Consider the following 18,487-nt stretch of genomic DNA (forward strand, 5'->3'; position numbering starts at 1 on the left):
GTGGAATCATGGATGGACGTGGATAAAGTGATTTTTCAATTCTAGTGAAGTAGAAAAATAAATATTAACACTAAATCAGTTAAAGGGAACTAAGCACCACATAAAAGGATTAGTCTCCTGAAACCGTGTTCACAAATTAGAGACATGGGTAAGCTCTCTTGATTGGGGCCATCACTCCAGATAGTTTGATTAGGGGTCTGGAGGATACATATTCTACTATGTTCATTTATGAACTTTTCCAATTAGTCTTAGCTCTCTCGTGCTGTGTCTTCATGAGCAAACAGATTTGGACACTTTGTAGTAAAGCTATTTTATCTTATTGGCCTCTGTTTAGGTCTAGAACTCTGGTATTAGATAGGCAAGGTTCATACTTAGGGTTTTTTTTTTCCACTTGAGATGTGATTGATGGTATGATGAGGTCATAAGAAGAGAAACTTGAAAGACCCTTCTCCTTCCATTTTGTTCTTTCTTTGGGTTGTTCCATTTTGATATAGTTTCCCTTCCACTCTTGTAGAACAGTTTTTAGAGGATAATTGATAACCCTCTCCTTTCTCTATAGGAATCATACTAGGAAAATGATTTATTACAAAAGAACATATAATACTTTTTCTACATTACAGTGTGGATTTTTGACTGTGTGTTGCTCTACTTGTGATTATTCCTTGTTAGATTTACATTTCCAAAAACATATATTAATGTTTTAATTTGGCATATACAGAACTCGTGTCCCATGATTTAATGTGTTAGCCTGAAGCAAAGCCATCAAAACAACATTACGTGAAACTTAAAAGTTAAAACTTCAAAACCTCCAATGCATTCCTTAGCACTTGGAATAGAATTCAAACATTCTACCATGGTCTAGAAAGTCCTAACCAAGACTTCAGCTAGACTCTGTGACATCTTTGGGAATTAGAAAGTGTTATCTCACGAGCAGCTGCATCCTCTCAGTTGCAGGTGGATGCTACTACTGACTTTGAGTGCAGGGAAGCACAACTCTCCTTGTCCCAATGCTAGAGGAGGGTGTAGTAACCAGGGGCAGGCTTCCTGGACAGGAAGACCCTGTCAACCTCTCTGACAGTGCTGTAGATCCACTGGACTTCTTAGTATTTCTTTTTCTTCCACAGAAACTTTGCCCCCTCATGTCTTTCTGTGCTTAACTTCAGTCCTATTCTTTAGGTGTCAGTTAAATGAAACTGGGCCGTATCTGGTCCATCCTAGCTAATGTCACCCACATCTTCTCACTCCAGAACCCTTTATTACATTGTATTATGTTATGTTTTTTAGCCTTATCAATATCTGATATTATCTTATATGGTTTCTTCGTTTTGTCTTCTCCTCACTCTCTCTCTTTCTTTGTAAATTCTCTGGAACAGGGACTTTATTTTTTCACTACTGGATACTTGGTGCTGAGAATAGCACCTGGCACTTTGTAAAGAATAAATTAATGTTTCTTAAATAAATGATGAAACAGAGCCTTTATATTCCCTAATTCTTATTCTCTAATTCTTATTCTGCCAGTAGTGGATCATGTAGTTTGTACATTCTATTACATTTCTGCTGGTGGAAGGAGACAAGGGTACAGAGAAAGGAATGGCTCCTCATCCTTTCTCACATCCACCAGAAAAGCACCCTGTGATACCTGTGACCATGAAAAAGACTTTCAGCTGGAGACTGCCAATCTTAGGCTGGGACCATATAAAATAAAAGGAGAGAGAGTCCCATGACACTCTATTAAGTTCCATGCTGGCTATTTTCCACGTGGCCCTCCAGATCCACACTGCATCTCTGCCACTTGGCTCTGTCCTCTGGGAGCCAGATTTTTATGGACTGTCGTATTGGCCTCCCTTGCCCTCTGGCTTCTGCATGTGCTCAGTCAATGCAAAGTGCCAGCTGGAGCTCAGAAAGAGAGAGGCAGGAGAAAGTGAGGTCGGAGCATTTATTTCCCTTCCTTTCTTCCTGCTGCCTTGGTGAGAGGTGGCTTCATTTCTCCTGCAGACCCACACTTGTTGCAGGGAGACCTTTTCCTATAGCTTCAGCCACGTGCTCCAGTTGCAGTAACTGCTCCATTTCCTTGCCCTTTGAGGCCTCCCACACCTGGTAGCCACACTTTCTCTTACCGGTTTACTTCAACTCTGCCGATACTTTTGAAAACATTCCCTGCATCACCTAACACTCCTCAGGTACAACATTTGAGGGGATCGTGTTCTCTGTGGAGAGCCTGATGGATGCAGGTCCCTTCCTAGGAATTTCATGATTCCTGAAGATGTATTTAGGAAACTAGAATGAGGACCTAGAGTGAAAATATGCTTCCAAAGGTTAGTATAGATTAAAAAAACACAATCTGGCATCTGGGTCAAAACTAAGCTTCTGTATGGTCCAAACTCCCAAAGCAGAATATACTTTCAACAAATACATGTGTTTACTTTGCATTGTTTTTGCTAATTGGAAGGTAAAAATAATACCTTTGGAAATATTGGTGAGTATTAGTTACTGTTGATGCCTGCGTAACCTGGAGGACGAACCGTGGCAGTGCAAGAGTAGAGACAGGATGACCAAAGAGGAAGCCGTTTACTTAGAAGAGACAAGGAATGGCTGTGGCTGGATAAGGGTCCCAGCCCTGGAGATGATAATTCACAACCTACAGTGACTTCGCACTACAACTAAAGTAAATCCAAACTCCTTCTTGGGACTTTCAGGCATTGCATGACCTGTCCATAGTGCCTTCTCCAACCTCACCTGCGATCAAGCTGCATCCACAATAACCTCCTCTCTGATCTTGCATTCACTGAGCTCATTCCTTTGTCAGTGTCTTTTTCATTTTTCAAATCTCCACTCACTTCCGCAGAGTGACCTTCACAGGCCACCTGGTGAAAGCACACCCACACACGGGTTTCTCTGTATCAGGCCACCCTGTTTGTCCTAATTGTAACATGTGTTTATTTTACTTACTTGTTTCTTATCTCCAGACATTCTAGTGTCTTGAGGGCAGGACTCTGTTGGTCTAATTCAAAGCTGCCCAATGGAAATATAATGGGAGGCATAGGTGTACCTTAAATTTTTTAGTAGCCACCTTAAAAAAGTTAAAAAAAATAGGCGAAATTAATTTTAATCATATATTTCACTTCCTCAGTATATCCGAAATATTGCCATTTTAATATATAGTCAATATAAACAAATATTAAATATTTCACATATTGTTTTTCATAGGAAATCTTTGAAGTGATATGTATCATTTATACTTATAACATGTGCCATCTAGACATTTCACGAAGTCCCATTTCAAGTGCACAGTAGAGCTACATGTGGCTGGTGGCTGCTATCTTGCTTGGTGCAGGTCTAGTTCCCTGGTGTGTTAGTGGAATCACTTGCCCCTAGAAGAGTGTTTCCCATTTTCTGAGAGCAATAAGTACTCAGTAACTGACTCACCAACTGGCAGGATTACACTGCATTTAGAAACCTCTGTGTGTTGGAGCTGTAACAGTGGAAAGAGAGCCAGAGTGTTGTACTAGAAACAGCACTCTACCTAATTTACAGTCCTGGGATCTGATACACAGCACATCTATAACTCTGCAACTTGGACAGTTCCACAGATTTGGGCCGTGGTTTCTCCTATCTGTAGAGTGAAAAAGTTGGACTAGCTGAACTTCAGTGTCATTTCTAGTCCTAATAGTATATATTTCCTTTCTTCTCACCTTTATGTTTCTTCACGTATTATAATTATAACCAAGAAGTTCAGTCCAGGAAAAAATGGAATAAAGGGTCATATGCCACTGATCTCGTAACAGCCTTTTGCTTTTCCTGTCACTTATGCCAAGGTAATATCATTTCCAAAGAAAGCTCTGATTATATTCCTGTTCTTATTACATTATTAACTCATGAATGTAGATATATAGATATTTTTATTGAAATATTTGCCTCTTTGATTTTCTTTAGCTGTTTTATAAATTTTGTCAATTTTAAGACAATCGTAGTTTTGGTTAATCTGAGCTTATTTTAAGACCTGAAAAAAATGTTAACCTTCTGTCTTGTTAACATAGCCTATATTCAAGGTTATGCATGTTTAGTATTCAGTATTATGCCTGTGAAATTTTACTTTTATCTTTTATTGAGTTTTATTTACTTGGGAAAATGTCAAACCATTTTCCTAAAAAAAGACTTGAAAAATCACTCAAACCAGTGTTCCGAAAGGCAGTTATTATTTTTCTTATCACTCTACTCTTTAATACCTTTTCCAGTTACTTTAAATTCTGATATGCCTAGTTGTCTTTCCTTTTATAAATGGCTACAAATGCTATTACCGCCTTGTTTGAAAATGTATTATTTCACAGACTGTCTATGTATAAGAAAAAGTGCTTCACCAAGTTAAGAAACAGTGTTATTTTAGGCAATGGTAATAATGAATAACATTGTGCATTGAAGCCTGGCTCTCACTCAGCTACTTCCTTTTTTTTTTTTTTTTTTTTTAAGAGCCACATGAATACTTTCAAACCCACACCTAGAAAACAGTCTGTGGTCGTTTTTACTTGGACAGTCTTGCTCCAAGGAATATTTGGACATTAGCATAAAGGTTGCACATGTTATACAAAGTGTAATTAAAGAAGCTTTGATCCCCAAATGTCAACTAGCTTGCTAAGTGTCATAACAAAGTGTCAAGCATCTGGTATACAGTTAATTTGTAGTCATTAACTCCATATTGTTGATGTGACAGTTTGTTAGCAAAGCAAGCTTGACAGTTGCATTTTGTTCTTGATTGACACCTACAGACCTCCCCACCCGTTTAGTTTACATTCCTGTTGAGGTTTCCTCAGGTTGCATTTTTACTGTTTAATTTCCCCCAACTTATTAGTTGAAGTGCTGGTAAACTTTTAAAAACATATGCTTTGTTAGTACAGAATTTCAAATTCCTCCTCTAAAATGTGCAATAATGCTGGAAATTTAAAAAAATACTTGATGATCTTTCCTCAGAATCTAAAGATTTCAAGTAATGTGGCAACACATGCATTATCCTGATGCATAATTGTCACAAATAACATATTTATAATATGACAATTGCTATGGCAATTAATCTAGTCAGCACTAATTTCTTGTATAGTTCCATTAATATTTCCACTTTTCAAAGGCTCAGAAAATAGATAACTGGATACTTCATCATATTCTTAATTGCATTGATTTAATCCAAAGAGTCTGTTACAATCTAATTTTGGTTTTTAATGTTTTAAAACTTTAGTTGTATGGAATTATGTGTCACTTGTCTGATGCCAGGTTTTTACCACTGTTATTAATAGTATCCCATTTAAAAATCTTTGGTAAGATACTTTATTCTTTCATTATACCAATTTACAGTTATACATGCAGGGTATTTAGTAAATTATGTGAAGAAAGAATCAAATACATATTTATTATTATAGTATGTAGTAAATGAATTGATGTAAACAACTTATACTTAATCATTATAGGTTGGGTTGGTTGTTTAGCAAGCAAAATGCATGATTTATAAACTTGTACAAAGTTGTGGCAACAATCAGAAAGTTTCATTAACTAAAGGTAATTTTTAAAAACTGCTTATTTAAGGAAACTAAACATTCTAGACAAACACAATGAAAATGTGGATGGAAAGTTTTTAGATTTATATTCAGTTCATCTAGTTTATTTTCTGCTAGAAGATAGGGCCAATTTATTTGTTGAGAGGATCATAATCCACTTATTTAATCACTTTCATTAATTTTATCCTTTGGTCTCAAATAATTATTATAAGAATACAATATCACCATGGAGAGACTCACTGGCTAAGGGCTTGAAGTCTGAATTCAAGCCTTCATTTTGTCCCCAAATTAGTATCTCACATAGGACAGATATCTTTATCTATTTAGACTTCAAGATTCTTGATGTATAGAATGAAGTCACTGGACTAGATAATCTCTTATGTTTTTTCTAACTCTAAAAATTATAAATTTGTATATTATTTTACATTGGAGAAGGGCCATCCATTTAAATATGGATGGACATGATGTGCCTCATACAACTTGTGCTTTTAAGTTTTGTCTGTGTTAGCCTGTGTGAATATTCTGGCACATCACTAGTTTGTCAGAAGACTTGCATGAGAACCAAAGGAGATGATGTCATAGGTTTGTTCTTAAACCTGCTCCATGCTATGATTGCTTTCCTTTCCCAGTTGTACTGTCTTTGAGCTGAAAGAGCAAGAGTGAATTCTCCCTCAGAATGAAGAAAGGAAACCCCATTAATGGAAAGAGCTGTAGGTATCCGTGGGTGGAGGGGAGAACACGGGTCTAGATGTCAGAGGAGTTGTGGGACTGCAGCTTGAGTCTGAGCTCCTGAGCTGACTCACCTCCATCGCAGAAGACCTTGGGCAAGTGACTCAGCACATAGGACCTTCGGTTTCTTTATCCTAAATGTAGGATAATATTTACCTTGCAAGATTTTGTGCTATTAAATGATTCAATGATTGTGAATAAAATGTCTGACCCTTGGTAGGAGCTCTATAAACAGTAGTTTGACTATTAACTTAGTAAACTTAGGTTACTTAAAGGTTTAGTTTAGTCTCTCCTCTGTGAAAGAAAACATGATAAAACTCGTTACTTAGAACTGGCAAGCATGTGATGACCGAGTGCAGTGTCTAAAAAACATGGTACATAGCAGGCACTCACTTAATGTTTTTTTTTTTTTTGGACTAAAGAAGTGCCTTTATTGGCCGAGCAGGCTACTGGAGGGGGATGAAGCGGGAGGAGCGGGTGGCACCAATGCCCGGCTTGTAGGTGATGGAGAACTCCCCCAGGTAGTGGCCGATCATCTGGGGCTTGATCTCCCCCTGGTTGAAGGTCTTGCCGTTGTAGACGCCCACCATGCTGCCCACCATCTTTGGCGGGATGATCATGCCCCGCAGGTGCGTCTTCACCCCCCTCAGGCTTCTCCATGTGGTGCGTCCTTCTGGGCCTCGCGCAGGCGCTTCAGCAGTGTGCGCTGCTGGCGGCGCAGGCCCGGTTCAGCCGCCGCGGCGCGCACTGTGCAACTGCATCGGCTCCTAGGACAGGCCTGCAGCTGGTCCAGGCCCACCCCGCGGTAGGTGAGCTTGCGGAATGTCCGCTGCTGCTTCTGCTCCACTTCCCTATCTTGCCGGCTCCTCAGAAAGGCCACTTAATGTTTTTGAGTGTCAAAGCCCATTACATTTGTTTGCAAATTCTGAATACATTTAAGATACCAAATAACTAAACAACCTTTTAGTAGAAGCCCTGTATAAAGAAGAAGTTCGACTGAGGTAGTGATGGTGTGTAAGAGTAACGATGAATTTTCACATCTTGCAAAAACTTGGGCCTGGAACAGATCCTGTGATTTGAGGCTGCCTGACTCTGCTGTTATTTACCACTTAACTTATGTGGGATTGTGATTTAAACATCAATGGCAGTTTAAGTGATGTAGATCTTTGTAATATAAATTTGGTCATGAGGGTGGGATTAAGTATTTCCCAGGTGTTTCTGTTTTTAGTGGCAAACAACTGTAGCCTCTTCTTGTTAAGAGAAATTGCAAATTAAATAGTAGCATACATTTGATTGGTTAATATATAATAATACATAAAATGCACATTGACTGGATATATGTATTAAATGCTGGAATCAATTGGAAATCGACTTCAGGGAACTACCATTTAATTTATTTTAATATATGTTTATGATGGTACCATTTGGATGGCCCCTAACCACCATTGACCTGTCCTCTATTACTAATTATAATACATAATTTTGGAAAGAAGGTAGTGACTTTAATCTGAATTTACCAATATAAGGAGAATACACTTCTTTTAAGAGTAGAAGTTGATTAAATACAATCACAAGTGTAGTGAATGTGCAAAATTATTCTCTAGCTTTAGGATTTTTAGTTGAGATAACAAATAGATATGTAAATGTATAACGTATCAGAGTGTATTATGCTGATTATTCTGTAAGAGAGACAAGTGGAGATCAAGGATCATGGACAGTTCAATTTATATCCTTGAGAGTAGTAATACTAATATTTTAAATTAAAATGCATATACAATTAGAGCTTTATGCCTGTATTTAAATATATATTCCTTGAGTTCAACCCACTAAAAATCTATCAATAAATCATAAATCCTGAGTAAAAATAAAATTTATGTGGAAGAACACTATGATCATTGAAATTAGTAGTGGGAGCACAATTTTAAACAGCTGTGGGCCACGTTAATTTGTAAGTCAGGTGTTAAAAGATTTCAAATACATGAGAGGAAAAACATGAGTGACTTCCTAGGGAATGAGGCAGGATAGAAGGAAAAGCTCTTGAGTTCATTCTACTTTAACTTATAAATGCTTGCAATCCAAAAGAATTGGTTTTTAAAAATATTTTAATAGCTTATATAGCAACTTCCAGTTTCTAAATATATCCTTTTTATTTCAAAATTTTATGGGGGAAGAAATGTTTAGGTTACACATACTGTCTTTGTCTAAATATATTCTTAACAAATATTAACTTATGTGATCTTCACATGTGGATATTATTAACCCCACTTTACAGAAGTAGAAACTGAGCTTCAGGGGTTACGCCAAAGGACGTTTCAATTACCCTTCATGTTACTTGCTCTCTGCAGCAAGATGGCAGCTTAACTAGCGAAGGCGTAGAATGAGGGGCTACTCCTGGCTTCCTAAACCTAAAGCCTAAGTATACTCAGTAATTTTTCCAAGAGTTTCTCCATTGTTTCTTGGTGTTAAATACTCTCAAAGGTGTCGGAGTTTAAATAATTAAATGGTGAACTAGTAGTGAACTAGTGGTTTGTAGAGGTAAGCTTTCTGAGAGAGCTTTGTTTTTTGTTAGTTCATAAATTGTGATGGAAAAATTGCATGGGCCGTATCTAGTATTTGGAAGCTGTACTAATCTCAGTAAATATTTTATTCATAGAAACTTGTCTTTTTATACTTAATCTGTAATATATAATAGAAATATGAGATTTTTCTTTTCAATTTTTTTTGGTATAGTATTAATTAAGCATTTTATAATTTAAAATAAATATTTTTTGATTATTTTAATGTTTCACTTGATGATAATTCTACTTGGTTTTGTTGGAGGCTGTAGCACCAGTCTTAAAGAGAACGTTTTATGTTTATATACGTAATTAAAGAATATCAAAGAAATACATAATCTAAGTTTTGATGTATTTTACTGAGACAAAATTAATAAATTTAGTAAGAAACTTCTTTGCTTGCCCGATATAATCAGATAGCTTAGATAAGAATAGAGTTGGTGAGTTAGTATGGAAGGAAGGTAAACTATTTCTCCTATTTCCTTCAAACCAATATTTATAAAAATATTTGCAGAATATTATTGAAAAAATGTTCTGGTTTAGTAGAATGAACCATACTGATTTCCCTGTTGAGCTGAGACATTGGTAATCTATACTAATGAGTACAAGAGCCATTGCAGATTACAGTATTTTGGGAATTAGCAACTAAGCAAAACACACAAATTAAAGAATCAAGGGCATCATAAAATGTACTGCATCATAAAACCTACTTGTTCATTTATTTTGACAAGTGTAGTTTAATTTAAATTATTTATGGTACTGTGTACTCTACAAGTAACTGTAACGTAGTGCATTTGGTTAAAAATAATGAAGTTGAAGCTATATGAGCTTTTAGATATCATTGTGCTAAAAAATTGAGCAATCAATTCATTTTTTTTCCCTACCATTTCTACAGACATTTCTAGAGACAAATTCATAGTATTTTCTCTTCCTATTCAGAATTTAAAAAGTCACCTGAGTCCATTGTGTATTTTGGCAATTTTGTTACTTATACCTTAATTAGTGAATTCTTTAGGAATGAAATTCTTTCATAAAACAATCCATTTAAAATAAACAAAATCCCCCACAAATCCAGTGATTTGTTGTAGCGGTTCACTATTCCACTAAATTGCATTATTCTTATTAAGGTTTACACATTGTAGTTGCTTATGATAAAAATATCTCCTTAAATGGACTCTCCTTTTATTGTGAAGTATAGTGTAACAGGACATTGCTTTGGGCCTTAGATAAACTGGAATTCAAATCCTGGTCTCCTTCATATTTATTTAACCTTTCACTCAGCTGTAAATGGATTAATTCTTTCTAAATGATAACTTTTTTAGAATGTTAGATAACATAACCAAAGTATCCAGTACAGTGACTGGCATTTAATCATCTCTCACTGAGTGGTAGTTGTCATTATGTTAACTATTGTTACCCTCTGGAAATTTGTGAAATTGGCAAAGTTGGTCTTCAGATCAGCTTTCTACACCTTTGTGTCTTGTCTTCTTTCAGGGTGGTGATTTAGCTCTATTGCTGCATCCTCACACACACTGATTTCTACAACGGCCTTCCAGAATAGTAGGAAAGTATCTCATCCTCACCACTCTTTTCTCAGTCTCTTTCCCCTAAGGAGTCCGAGCATGAGGGGATTTACCACTCAAAGTGGGTGTTTAAATTTTTCTTTCTTTAGCCTCTTACAAAGATGGGACTTTTATATTAGTTAATTTTTAATTATAATATCACCTTATACTTTATGTCCTTTCTTTTATTGTTGTATCTCTATATGGCTCTGTCTCATTAGTTTTGGTAATGAAGAATTATGTTATTTGAGCACATATATTTTGTAATGATGTTATTACTAAATAAAATGATGTCCCATGTAGAAGGCAATGCATTCTTGTTTGGAAGGAATAGGAAATTGATGTTACTATATCTTTAGCAGTAATGACATTCATTTTTTTTTATCTTGTGTTCTTTACATGTTAGGTAGGTCTTTTTCTGTTTTATTTATTAATTAGTGGCACTATTTTCAATATAACTTCAAAACTGCATATCTTGAACAATAAAAGAGTCTAAATACCTTTTGCAGATTGAAGAATTTTTTTTCTTTTCACATACTTATTTTCTGTTGAAGTATGTTGTGAATACCTCATCAGTTAAAAGATGTAAAGTTATTACTAAGAACATAAATGACAAAACTTTATAACAATGTTAACAATCATCCATTTTATTCCTCCCTTATGAAAACACTTAAAGCATATAACTGGTCTATGCTTTAGAGAATCCTTCAGAATTACAAATATGTCAAGAAATCTAATTTGTATGCATCAGCTTCCATTCCTGTGTTTGTGTTGGCTTTAAGTAGCAGCACAGCTTTTAATTGTGAGGTTTTAAGTTCTGCAATTAAAATTTACCCTTTTTACTAAGAGGGTTGAGTGATAGTTTTTGATTTACTTTAGACAGTTTAGACAAATTATATTTAAAAGAGCATAAAGATGCACGGAGCATTTCCTGATTCAGAGAAGGTCAAAGTGTCTTTAGTCGCATTTTTTGAAAGTTTTACCTTGAATAACTAATGATTCTTCCTACTGTATTGACTAAATCTCGCTAAAGACATACAAGCAGGATGTCAAACTGCTTTAAAACATCAACTCCTTTGAAATCAATGACCAAATGACCTTGAACAGAATAGGGAACATGATATTTTATATCTCATGATGTTATATTAAAATCACCTCTATGAAGGATACAAAAATAGATTACATTAGTGCCTCCAAAGATGCTTACATTTCTCTTTTGATTACTTTTGTGTTTATAAAAATAATGAAAATTCTTTGCAAACTACTAGCAAATTTGTTTAGAGCTTTGACCCACAGCAAAAGTGTAGTAGAAATTCTGCAGACAGATGTTTAATTTGATCGAGGGAGACCGTAAAATGGATAATTCTGGTCAATGATGAAAGTTGAGGTCACAGAAACAGGTTTGTGGAATAACAACAACAAAAAATCTCTTGGAGACATTTGAGAAGAAGCATATTGAAGAGGGATTACAAATATGAAATAGAATTTAAATTAATTCCTGAAAAATCTGGAGGAGGTGTCTGTGTAAGCCGGAGAGAAAAGCATTTCTAAGACAAAGAAATATAAAAGAAAGCAATCTGAGATCTGCTTGGCATAGGTTGATATGGTGGATGCATTGGCCCAGGGTGGGAGGTATGTCAGGGATACTGTAATGGTCAGATCATGAAGAGTCTTGTGGCATCAGGGTATTAAGCAAGGGAGATGTATGATTCAAGATGTGGCTTTAGACTATGTAAATTATTCTGGCAACATTATTTGATAAGGTTGATACTAATGTCAAGAAAAGCATTCAGGAGACAACTATAGTCATCGAGGTTGGAAATTATGAAGGCCTTTTAGGCTTAATTTACCTAGGCAGTGTCAATTGGACATAGAAAATGTGATAAAGCCAAGAAATATTTGAGATTTGGAATTGAGAGAAATTGCTAAATTATTTGGGTGGGAGTAAACATTGAGTTTAATTTTTTTAATGAATTAATTTTTAAAAAATATTTTTATCTTGTGAATTTTTAGGAAATTAATTACCAAACGTTGCTATTAACATTGATGTGATATAGTGACCAAAAATACATGATTAGATTCATATTTCCAGAAATATTTATCAGAAAAAAGGCATAATAGCTTAAAATAAAAACTTAAATTATGTTTTGGCTTTAAGATGGAATGAAAATTTACTTTGACCAGTCTTAAACCACACACTTCTGTTTTCTCTGTGAGTTTGTAAAGATTTATGGAGTTGCCCGATTGTTAATGGCAAATACCAGCTGCTATTTTTACATATTCAGGGAATTTTTTTTTTCTTTTTTGCAATCTGTGATAAATACTGGCAGGACGTTATAAAATGACAGGAGCGCGGGAAGTGTGAATGAACTGGCAAACATGAGGTTCCACTATTTATTTTAATCTCACTGAAGCTACAGTTTTGAACTATAAATATATTTGCAAATAATTTTATTGGCATGTTTTTAGGTTGTTGTTTTGGATATAAACCTACCATTTTAATAGATAATTGTTAATTTTGCATAAATATTACTTGGGCTGTTATAGGGATACTGATTTAATTTTGCTCATTCTGTTCTGCAAAAGCAAGGACTGTCTTGGGCAAAACTGCAAAGTGCCAGAAGTTCCTCTCCTGGGTTTTTCTTCTGCTCATTCCTGGAACCCACCTGTGCCATGGAGTTGCCACGCCGTCTCCATCTCTATCCACTTCCCGTGTGTCCTGGAAGCCCATGAGGGTGTTCGCACCAGATTTCCTACATTACAACCCATCTCTACTTTGTGATTTTTAGATTCATAGTCAGTTGAGGAAATAAATTAACTAGTTATGGTATGGTAATGGAAAGGTCACGACATTTTGAAAGGACTCCATCACTTTGGATCTAATTCAAACAAGTCACTATCCTCATGGAGATTTTTGACTGAGTAGAGAAGGATGGCAATACCATAAGTTGGTAAAAGGAGTATTCCAGGGTGATTAGACCAAGAGTAGATTAATAGTATTGTGAGATAATGGTGAGCTTTAAGAAATATGATGAGGAAATTCTTTATAATCTATAACACTGCTTAGATTTAAATAATTTGATTTTGATTAGAATGACATTAATAAGTACTGATATACAATAGGTAGTTAATGCCTAAGTTTTTGTATTTAAGTCTTTGTGCTTAGGTTAATTACTAGTGGCTAACTGCCTACAAGGCAAAAATATTAAAAAACAGAATGAAAATTTTCCTAGTTGAAATAATCAGAAAAATGAAATCGTCAGACTCTGTTCTCTCACACTGTAGGTAAATTTTGTGACAAGTAAGTTCTGTTATCCTTGGGTATGACATTAATACCACATATCAAAAGGAAACTCTATAATTTAGTGCTGTGATTGTAGAATGTCTCATGAAAACTACTTAAGTCTCAGCAAAATACTCTTGATCTATATGCCTAAACACCTGGTCAATTTAAACAATTGAGTGACATTTCTTGGAAGAGCCTCAAAATTCTAATAAGTGATAGATTTGAAAACTATTATCTCTTTAAAAATTGTCTTTGACTATCCTTTGATGAAAAATGTCACAAAGAAAAGAAAATAAAGATTATAAAGAATTCAAATGGATATTACCATATTTATTTCCCCAAGCAAATCTAAAAACTGTGTGCTTTATATCACTCTTAAAAGAAAGACCTCCTAATAAGAATTACTAAAATATTTGTCTAATTAAAAGCCAAGCATTTTCAGAAGACTCTAACAGTAAACCAGGGTATTCAGTACATTTCAATTCTGTATTTCTGACATTTACAAGGATGACAGACAAAGCAAAAATAAAATATTATGTGTTTTCCTCAAAAAACAAACCACAGCTGGTGGTTTTAATTTTATTCCTACCAGCCGTAACAGCAGCCTTTTTAAATATTGAAAGTGTGAATTAAAGCTTCTGAAAAACAGTTGCCTTATTTCCTTAACCACTATTAATTATATATGAAGTATCAGAAAATTGTCCTGGCTTAGTTGGGGTGGTTTTTTGTATGATGGAGATAGCAAATGTTGAATACTCTGAGGCTACCAAAAACCTTTCAGAGAATATAGTTGAGCATATCCATCAGCCTGTTCTTGAAACCATCAAGAAAGTATTAATAGCCTTCAAGATTTCCTCCTTGTTTCCTAGTCTCATGGTACTTTGATGATAATTGTATACAAATTCAAATTGAACCCTCATTGACTCTCTACAATAGAGCTACCTGATAGAACTTTCTCTGATACTAGAAATATTCTGTGTCTGCAGTGTTTGGTTCAGTAGCCACTGGCCACATGTGGCTATTGAGCACTTAAAATATAGCAAGTACAATTGACGAACAGAATTTTTAAATTTACTTAATTTTAATTTAAACAGACACATGTAGCTATTGGCTACTATATTGTGTAGTGAAACTCCATAACATGGAAGATACACTACTGTGTTTCAGGGAAGACAAAATAAACAAGCAAACACCAAAGACTCTCCACGTGGTAGGGGAGACAAGATATAAATATGTATGTAAATAATTAAGTATAATTGAGAATGCTGAAGATAATTAGGCATACCAAAAAATCTAAAACAAAATATTGGAACAAAATGTGGGAAAGGATCCATTCTAGTTTACTATGGAAGATAAAGTTTCATGGAAATAGAAATTTAGACAAGCTTTGGTCACTACCTTGATAGATTAGAGCTAATGGCATTCCAGATGGGGGGAACTTTGTGAGCAAAGGCAGGGCTTTGGAAAGTAGAGGCCATGACTTAAGTTAGTGAGCGATAAGATTTAGAGAGAGGGTGGAGATAGAGGGGCCTGAGTCTTGGTAAGGGCCTTAAACAGGATAGGCAAAAAGTATTATTTAGTCGACATAAGAGCATCAATCGCTAAAGATACAGGGAGGCCAAATAGGAGGTTATAAAATAGCCCATGAGAGAGGTTTGAGGCCAGAATCAGAGTGGTGGCAGTGGTGGGGAGGAAGGTGGCAGGCAGAAATGTCTTGGGTATATTCTCCCACAGCTACTATCTCACATACTAGCATATATTTAAAAAGGGCATATAAAAGCCAATCTATTCCTCCTGCATATCTGTAAACTTCTCAGCTTAGTACTTAATTATATTTCATAGTGATTTGTTATTAAGTACCTAGTCCTAGGCCAAAACGGGTAAAAGTTCTAAAATGTTTAAGAATCTAGCAGTATCTAACCTAATATATTAAGTCTGGTTTTGAAGAGAGGGTGTGAGATATGAACTATGTTTTTCACAGCTAGATTATATTGATAATGAATGGATGGGAAGAATAAAAAGGAAATAGAAACTTACTATTTTTTGTGACCTGATTTAAGCCTGATTCAGTCTCTATAAATGGTAGGAAAACTTAAAGCTTTTTCCAGGAAATGAATGTCTAGTTGGTTGATGATTTTTTTTTTTTATGATTTACTTTTGAATGAAAAATTTAGGAACAGTTTAAGTAGACAATTCAAAATTTAAGAGGAAGTTGTATATGTAAGAAATATTTATTTATATGTATGGTTTTCACAATTTTTAAACTTAGAAAATTTACACATTTACAATCATGGGCAAATGCCCGAACTTGGCACTCTACAAATAGATTGGCATATAGAATGTACTTCAGTTTAAAATTTGTAAATACAAATAAAACATGTTCAAATAAAGAAGTAAAAATTCCAATTCTTTATTAATTATCCTACTTAAACAAAACAAAAGCTATATATAAACACTTGGAGAATTTTATCAAACTGTTCGGGTATTTGTTAAGAACCTAGTTGTGTAATGAAATTGCTAAACAGGATGTTAAAGCAGTACCAGGAATCTTACACATCTTCAGTGTATCAGAAATTGTATACATGTTTTGCTGAAAGTTTCAGCTTGTTCAAAAATGCTTTTAGATATTAAACTGGTATTTTATTCCCATAAATACTTTTCATTGGTGTGCGTCTCTTTCAGGGAGGTTTCGAAATAGGACATAAGAACTTAACCTTAAATGTGTTCATATACTTTGAAATTTGACCCATAAGTTATTATCATAAACATTTTGCATACAATTAGAAAAGTTTATTTTTCATATACCTTGGTAAATGTTGGAGGTAGGGCTTTGTTTTTGCCAATTGTTTGCTTAAACCTACACAATTAAAACTACTTCTCTGAGTAAGTTCTAAATTTTTGCTTGGCTTATAAATGTGTGTGTGAGTTTTTAATATAATGAAACTGCTAGCATATCCATAGTGATTGTAGCTGTTTTACATTTTGAGTGTGTTTGTCTCAAACTCCAAAAACAATGATATATTTTCTATTCCAAATGAATCTTTGTTTTCATTATTCACAAAAGACTGCAACTCTTTTGGTTGTTAGATCTTCTTTGTTCTGATTTAAACATATCCTATCACAAAAACTTTATATATTTGTTTGTTTGCATTAATGTAAAGGATAAAATCTTTTTCTTTCTTTTCTCTGGATTGGAGATTTGTACATATGTGTTACATACATTTTCTGGTTGCTCTCTGTTTTTGCTAGCTTTCATCTTAAAGCTGAAAATTTTCCTAACTCTTTGTCTTTCTTTCAGTAATTTAATTTTACCAGAACAGATTAAATATGCCTTATTTATATTAGCATATAAATTAATAATGATTCAAACAATTATTTAACATATCATAGAAAAAAGGGCCTTAAATGAATTCACAAATCCAGTTGGCCACTGCTTGTGACTTAGATGCTGATAGCTCTATTTCTCAAAGTTATTTTTTTCTCTCATGTTCATAAGCTAAATTTAAATCCATCCTGGAATATAAGAAAAATAAAGGATGGTGAATATTTGCTAAAAAAGCAGACAATCTGAAAGGATTAAAATGCTTTAATCAGACAGAAAAAAAAGGCTTTGGCCACTTGATTAGGGCTGATTTCCACCATCTGCTTATACTTACTGAGGATCTAGCCCTGACTGAACACTAATTTGTGCACTTCCTAGAAATTGAAATCTCTCAGCAAGCAAATTAACAAGAGCAGGGATTCAGCAATAATGGAGCTCCTCGGCTTTTGTTTCCCTCTGACAGATGGACAGGGTGCGCTCAAATTGAATTCAGCTTTAATTGCATTGTGCCATTTAAAATTTTATCTGCTCCACAGATTTTGTTTACAGGTTTCAGGATTCCAAACCTTTGGAAGTTTTTTTTTCTTTCTTTCTTTTTTTTTTTTTTTTCAGTAATGGGCAAGATAAAGAACATTGTAATTCTGTGTGACTGGGAGGTGTTCATTACAACTCCTTGCCCTGAAGGGTGGCACATTAAGAAAAGGAATTATGTTTTAAAGTCTGGGGCAAATGGGAAACAATTCAAACTTTGCATATGTTCAAATATTGGCAGCTCATAAATAAAAGTAACCAGAAATGCTCTGTATTTCATATCTAAATAAGAAAGTAATTTGCCTTGTCTCAATTAAAGCATTTCAAACTTTGCCTATCAGTGTATCACTTAGAACTGCGAACTCCTGAATTCTAGAGATAAACTTTTTTGTAAATGAATCATGATATTCTAAAATTACTTTTAGTTTCTGTTTGATTGACAGTCTTCAGATAGAACTGACTTATATGAACTGTTCTTTTGAGCAGAGGTATAAAATACTAAATCATTTAGGCATGTCCTAAACGTTCCTGTGAATCTAACGCTGAAGATGCATTTGTTGCAAAATTGCTTGTCAATCTACAAGCCTTTCCTCATAAATCTATGGCTTAGTAGGTACTAAACTCTGACATTTCTGGTGGCAAACAGAGATCCTGAAAGCTTGAATATACCATCATAAGATTTGATTTGCACCCTATTTATGTGTGAAGATTGAAGACTTTCAGCTATTGAGCACCTTGCCAGGAATGACTGAATTTGCTTACATAAAGCAGATAGCTCAGCCTGAGGAAGGAGGGGAGGGAGGACTACAAGGGAAGGAATGGATACCCCAAAGTCTAGAGAACACTGCTGTGTGCTTATCCATAAGTTACATGTTTGTTACATGTACTGAATAAGCTTCTTAAAGTATTTTGCCTACTTCAAAATACATAGTTTCTATTTGTTTATATTCAGTTTTATT

General features: G+C 34.8%; 1 protein-coding gene and 1 pseudogene across 2 annotated transcripts in view; one reads left to right on the plus strand and one right to left on the minus strand.

The window, feature by feature from the left end:
- DACH1 (dachshund family transcription factor 1) overlaps window positions 1–18,487 on the plus strand; it is a 401,211-nt gene that overhangs the window by 43,167 nt on the left and 339,557 nt on the right. The window lies entirely within an intron of this gene.
- LOC123649365 overlaps window positions 6,719–18,487 on the minus strand; it is a 99,406-nt pseudogene continuing 87,637 nt past the window's right edge.

The sequence above is a fragment of the Lemur catta genome, chromosome 13, assembly GCF_020740605.2.
Source record: "Lemur catta isolate mLemCat1 chromosome 13, mLemCat1.pri, whole genome shotgun sequence".
Taxonomy (NCBI): domain Eukaryota; kingdom Metazoa; phylum Chordata; class Mammalia; order Primates; family Lemuridae; genus Lemur; species Lemur catta.